General features: G+C 38.4%; 1 long non-coding RNA gene across 2 annotated transcripts in view; it reads right to left on the bottom strand.

Moving 5' to 3' along the window:
- Positions 1-663: 663 nt before the first annotated feature.
- The window catches only part of LOC122983413, a 9,093-nt gene continuing 2,708 nt past the window's right edge, over positions 664-7,048 (bottom strand). For both annotated transcript variants that reach the window (XR_006403677.1, XR_006403676.1), the window contains 2 exons: positions 5,660-5,841; positions 664-869 (listed from right to left, as the gene is read on the bottom strand). This is a non-coding gene — a long non-coding RNA (uncharacterized LOC122983413). The remainder of the gene's footprint in view (positions 870-5,659; positions 5,842-7,048) is intronic.

Below are 7,048 nucleotides of genomic sequence, written 5' to 3'. Positions count from 1 at the left end.
TGTTGAAAAATCTGACCCTGGTCCATTACTTCATTTGCTTAATTGTGCAAGAAGCAGTAAGCTTTCATTTGTTGATTTTCTGGTTAAATGAAAGGCTAAATTTGATTGTATTGTATTTAACAGATATTTGTATGCGAGTGGTCATCTCAGTCCTCCGCAGATAGAACAACAACCCAAACATTTAGTTTGTTCTTGTTAAGAGCTCGGACGTCAATGAGAGGATATTGGACATAAATGGAACCTATATGAACACTGTTTACTTGGAATGTAAATAAATCAGATACATTATTCGGAAATTAAGAAATAATAAGACAATATAAACAATCAGAGTCATAACTCAGTCAAATGTGAAAGCAGACATCATATATAAACTGCTAGAATCAGCGTCCATCGATGATCACTGTCCATAAATCTGTTAATAGTATAAATGATATTAAACCGACGTTCTTTATCACCTCATCTTTTGGTTTTACAGTCATCATCATTTTTACAAAACCTGCACTGGTCAGTGATTTTAATACAGTATGTCTGTGAACAGTATGGAGGTAATTTTTCAACCTCAGTAATAATGACAAGAAATGTATCTTTTGTTTGGAAATGAAGGAAGGGGAAAATGTTTTTTTTTCTAATCAAGGAAACATGTTAACAGCAACATAAAGGCTCATTTGGGATCCAATTGGTTTACTAATATGATGACAGAAACGATTAAAGCCACCAGGAGAGCAGGACCCTGTAAACAGATTGTTGTAATGCTTGCTCCATTGAGGTAGGCACCACTCTTCTCTTCTGGCTTTGTCCTGCTAGTTGTGGATATTTCTGAGCGATGGTCAACACTTCAGTGGAGAGAAGCACATAGGAGGCTTTGATGTCTGAGGGATGAAGATGTTTATTGTCAATACGTGATCAAGGAGAATCGTAACCAGCGAACATCCAAGTTGTTGTAACTGGGATGCTGTCTCTTCCCGTTCTGTCTTCTGAAAGTCTGAGTCTAATTGGTTCACTAGTTTCTAAACAAAGGACTGCACTTTACCCGTGACATCTTAAGTCACGTTGCATTGAGCCTCAGGTCATTGTCAACACATTTTGCCTACACGTTCCACCTACCTGTATTGTCTAGAAGGCTCCTCTCTGGCCTTGGCTTACCGTGGCGATGCTGATATACTCTTTATCAGAGAGGTTTCTGCTTTCACCAAAACATCACAGACAGCTGAAGTCTCGAGGAGAGATTAAGAATCACAGCGTGACCTCAAGGCTCAGTTTTGACCCAATTTGTCACTTAATTTGTAACCCCCTAAACATGGAAAATTCCATAACACCGCTGAATGTTCATGTCTATTACAGACCACATTCTGTAATTTTGCGATGGTTAAAACACAATCCGGGAATGATGAGTGAAATTACAGACAAGCACATTTTGAATCCCACCTCAACCAAATAGCGCTTTAGTGTCAAAGTGAATCCAGTGATTGTTGTCTGTGTGAACAGGGATTACTAGAAGCCAAACATGACTTTCCATGATACAGATTTATCAAAATGTCAACATGACTACTGGCTAAAAAATATAGATGTAAATAGTTTTAAGTTTGATATTCAGACATCTGTCTTTATGTTCTGCGTCTTTCGTTAGTCTGACTCATATTTGAACCTGGATATTCACAAGTGTTTTATCTTATAATATTTTCAAAATAAAATTAATGTATTATTTAATGATACATTTGATTTGTTACTGATCTTTTCTTTCTGTACATACCAAACAAAAAATATGTTTTTATTGTTTTTTTATGCCATATGTCTGAAGACATTTACACAAGAGAAGGAATGTTCTGCTCAGGACATTTTCTCTCAGAAAATGCACATACAAAATAAAGATTATAGAAGGAGCTGGAAACATGTTTATAAAACAAAACGTGTCTCTATGATGCTGTGATGTCATTTGTGGTCGTCCTCCAAAGGATGCAGCCTCTACACTGGAACACAGATTTTTATTTCTTTATTTCTCTTATATAACTTTGTGTTTCATTGAATTTTGAATTTTGTTTTGAAAAGCCTTTGAACTCTCTCAGCGTTTTGATTTAGTCCCAGCTGAGTTCAAACATACGTGAGTTTTGTCCTTCTCTGTCTTGCTCTTTCTCATTCTCCTTCTTTGTCTGTCCACGTCTCTGCATCTCAATTAAATCCTGACTTCAGTTCAAGTGTTTCGCTGCATCTCAATGCAAACGGCAAACTGCTTTAACAAACAAATATCCTCCAGCTTCATCCTGTGGCCTTCCTTCCTGTGTCTGCCCGCTGTTTGTGTGTATGTGTGTTTTAATATCAGCACCTCTCGGGAATATAAACATAATAACATTTTATTCACCGGGTCCTTGTCCCATATAAATGATTTAATTTCAATGAGCTGTGAGTGTATTCTTCTCTCAGATTTAATTCTCTCACAGTGTTGCGTTGAGTGTGTGTGTGTGTGAGCCTTAGCATGTATGATTACATGTGCATCAAGCTGTTGAATATTGCATCAGATCTATGCGGTATGACGGCAATGAACCGAGTGCTTCCTCTGCACAGTAGGTTCATATTCATATTAATAATCTCAGCTGAACAATATATCTATGCACACAGCATCACTCTGTGACAGGAACTTTACAATTAGAAGGAAAAATAGCTGTTACCAATAATGAATCTATGTTGCTGTTTGCGGTTTGCTGAAAAATGAGTCGATGTTGATTCCATTAATTGGCTGTGGTGAGACTCTGATGGTGGCGGTGCTACAAACAGTCTCACATGGAGCGCCCCCCCCCGTGAGAAACATGTCACCTAAAAGACAAGTTTCTTCATTGTATTTAATGGAAGGATGTGACTCCAAAAGCATATTTACTACAGATTTTAAGGCGTTAAACAGCCAATTTACATTTCTCCTTATTTACTAAAGGTTTTGCACACATAGCAGAGTTGAAAACTACATAATTGGCCTCATGCAATATGCATTTTAAGGCATTCCTGTTTAGAAGCTAGGAGTAGGGAATATAAATTCATACAAATTTCCACTGCATCTGATTTATCACCACAGATTGAACGCCGCAGCAGATGAAACTGCTTCTGAAATTGAACGTCTGGGAACTCTGGTCTGTCTACCAATCAATGTTGTTTTCTTTGAATCAACACCATCTTTCTTTAAACAAAACCAAGTAGTTTTGTTCCTAAACCTAAGCTGACCTTAAAGGTATCCAGTGGAGTTTTTGACCACTGGTACTGCTTTGGGGCAGTGTTTTTTATATGTGGCTCCTTGTTTTATTTGTTTTCATGCACATGCATGAGGACGCCTTGCAAACTTCTGCATTATTCATAAAATAGCCATAAACACATAGTGACAGTGTGAGGTGTCTTTGAAAAGTTTTTCTCCCTCACCAGTTCTTTGCAAAACCATCCGCCACCGTATTAAAATCCAGGACTTTGACCCGTCGCCAACTGATACAAAAAGCTTATTATATAGTCTGAGCACAAATATAATGTAAACAAATTATTAAATATTTTCCACTTGTTGCTTTTCCAATTTGTGCAGTTTATAATCACATCATTTGGACAATATTCAGCCCGTTATGCCCCAATGAATGTAGTAATAATAATAAGCCATTGTTCATTTCAAAAATTGTTGTCCCCATTAGTCATTCAGACCTAAAATGGTGGGAAAATAGCATCCATGTTGAAAAAATCCCAAAGTTTCCCTTTAAGCCTCCATACTCCCATATCTTGTCTGTCCATCTGGTGCGGTCTGCCTGGAGATCTGTCTCATTCCTCTATATTTGAGCCTGGTATTCATACACTGCTTCCATATTTGAAGCCGGTGTTTACCTCCCACACAACGAGGATGGGAGTGGAGTAATGAAGTCTACTGCAGGTGTCCCAGAATATCTTTAAGAAAACTTTTTTTGCATGTAAGAACACCCGCTCGGCTCTCGGTTCGCTCCTCGTTTCCTGTGGAATACATTTGGACTGTAGGGACAGAACGTTCCCTCTGAGATGCAGCAACTGCAGCAACTTTCACTGATAAAACAGTTCATTGTGTTCTATTCTACTGTGTTTATAAAGAGCAAATCGCCAGGAAAATCATTTAAAGAACTCACAGATAATCCTTTACAAAAAGCACTGAAATGACCTTCATAAATGTTGGTAAATGAAGCTTAGAGTAACCCCGGAAGCTCTCTCCTCTTCATCCCAGATCACCATCTCGCCTTCTCCACTCCGTTACATCAGCACCAGGCCCGAATTCACCAGAAGCCGCTACCTACACCACCAAGATCTAAACGCCTCTTCATCACCACTACCACCGGTGTCTAGACTCCTCCCTTTCATATCCAGCGACATCACGATGGGGTCTAATCGCCAAAGACTTTTCCACCTTCATCTATCGTGCTTGTTCAATAAATATCATTTACTTCATAAAGAAATTGAGTCTCTCCCGATTGAAATGTAGAAATAACAGCATTTCAGCGTTTAGCTAAAAGCTGTTTCTTTAGTTTGCCAGTTTAGTGAACAATTTACCCAAGAATTTAGTCCTGGATTTAACGTATCAGAGTAAATGCTACACCTACTAAACTCCATCTTTACATTTTTTGTAAAGTATGGACATAGTCAGCCTGGTCGCCAGAATAAAACGTTGGCACTGTAAGTTGTACCACAGAAACGTTGAATATCTATGTTTCAACACGTGAAATACGTAGCATATTAACATTTCTACAAAACGTATCATCTCAACATTTCGTAAGTGACGTAGTTCACATGTGATCTATGTGAGTTGATCTTTCCTATATAGGAGGAGGAGGGGCAGGTGGATGGTTAGTAAGTTTGTTGGCAGCAAGTTGGAAATCAGCAGAGAACACGGTTGGAGACCACCTTGAAACCGAAACCAATGTCCGCTTCCCGTTTCAACCGACAAAAGCGGGTGTTTTTAGTGAGACGTCAGGACATTTGCAGCTGTTTTTCTGGCGAGAAAACCGGCTTTTTCTAGTGAGACATCGGCCAAACCATGATCTTTCCCTAACCCTAACCAAGTGGTCTTTGTGCCTAAACCTTACCAGACTTAAACCACAGCGTTGTCACACCATAAAACATCATTATTCAAAAGGTAGAAATGATGAAATGATACATAATTCATGTGTTGAAACGTATATATTCAACGTTTCTGTGGTTTGCAGAAATATTCAATGCCAACGTTTTCTTCTGGCGACTGGGTTGACATAGTTGAGTGTTGGTTCAAGGTTTCTTAATGTTGGATATTACTGTGGACTTGTTGGACATATTTCCAGCAAATCCTAAGAAGGACCCGCCTTTATTGTCTGCTTTAATAAAACCAGAAGAAGTCAACACTCTCTGCCATATCCCCCTTTTTATTCCTACCTCACCGCACACAGCGTAAGCTTCATATGAGAGCCATCATGCCCTTGAGGACAATCTGTGCTATGATTGTGCTGCTGATGATTTACAGCTGCTCCTCATACTTTTTTTTACTGTGGGTACATAACATAGTAGAAAATGGCCTTCTCTTGCTGTGCATTTTGCCTTATTTGCATACATTTTGTTGGTGATAGATGATGGAAGTTTTCTTTTTCTTTTCTGTGTGTTTAAGTTTTGAACAAGATCCAGTGAATTAGGAACAAAATGTACTGACCTTCTGCTTCTTTATGTTCTCGCTCCTCTGTGTTCGGATGACATTTTCACTTGACTCAGAAAAGCAGTCACTCCACGTCCTCTGTTGTAGGTGAAACACTCATCTCTTCAGAGGTAACTCACTTCACCTCTTCCCACTGAAACACTCTTCTTTCTCCTTTCCATCTCTTCAAGGCGCCGTGCCTTTGTTCGTCATAGAAGGGAAGAAGAAGTGGAAAAGGACATTTGATCTCCAAACATGGTTTCTGTTGAATCTGAGAAAACCTCCAGCTGCCTCTCTGTTGGCAATGTAAGTATTGGTTTAGGATTTAACTGTCCAGTTAAGTAGAACAAAACAAAAGTCTCCATTTACACAATCATGCACATTTTTCCCCCTATTAAAAAGCATCTGATTTAATTGCATGTTATAATATACAGTACAGTAAATGATGTTTTCACATGTTTTTTTGGTGATGTCACACATGTCACCTATGGGTGCATATGTACATGAGAAATTACATGTGAGAACATCAATTTCACATTAAATATCACATGTAAACATTCATTTCACATGCAGTGATTTAACATACAGGGACATTTAGCTTGCATATGTGAAACAGTCTATTTCACATGTTGTGATAAATAAGTCAAGTAAGTCAAAGTCAGTTGCAGGCAGGTGTGGTTTTCTGACATTTCATATGTGAAAACGTCTTTTTTTTATGTTTTTAATGTCTTATTTAAGATTGTTCTACCTGTTCTAAGTTGTAATAAGGTATTAAAACTGATCCAAACTTAGTTAATATGCCTCTACCTGCTGCAAGCAGAGAGCTGGTTAGTTTATTTTTATTTAATTCTCTGATCTTTTGAATAATTTTACACTGAAGTACATACACACGTCATTTTACTGACTTCATACACTGAAGTCCATCTTTATGCAGTTATCGTGAACATAATCTCCATTTCTGCGTCGTGTACTTTCAGTGTAATTTTAATGAATCCTGCTACTGTAGTTTGTTTACCTCCAGAGCCGGAGGAAACTTCCTGAAACTGGCCAATCAGAACAGAGTGGGCTCATCAGGAGGCGGGCCTTAAAGAGACAGGAACTAAACAGCCTGACAGAGGCTGAAATGAAAGGGCCAGTAACTCTTTATGTCTTTGTTTATTTGCCAGATTTCCTCCTGGAGTTGAGATGCAGCTGAACATGCGATGAAAAGTGATATTTGAAATTTGTATTTTTCAGAAATCTGCACATGCCTTTGTCACAGTTAAACATAACCTTTAATATTTTTATTTGGATCATGGTAAGCACACCTCTGAGAATGAAGGACGTGATGTCAATAAAAATCACTTGTGTGAGGTGAATGAATAGATGTGCTGTTAACATCTTCATTTTCAGCAAAGAATGTTCAGG

The sequence above is a fragment of the Thunnus albacares genome, chromosome 6, assembly GCF_914725855.1.
Source record: "Thunnus albacares chromosome 6, fThuAlb1.1, whole genome shotgun sequence".
Taxonomy (NCBI): domain Eukaryota; kingdom Metazoa; phylum Chordata; class Actinopteri; order Scombriformes; family Scombridae; genus Thunnus; species Thunnus albacares.
Note: the sequence above shows the minus strand (reverse complement) of the source record. Positions and strands in the feature narration are given on the sequence as shown.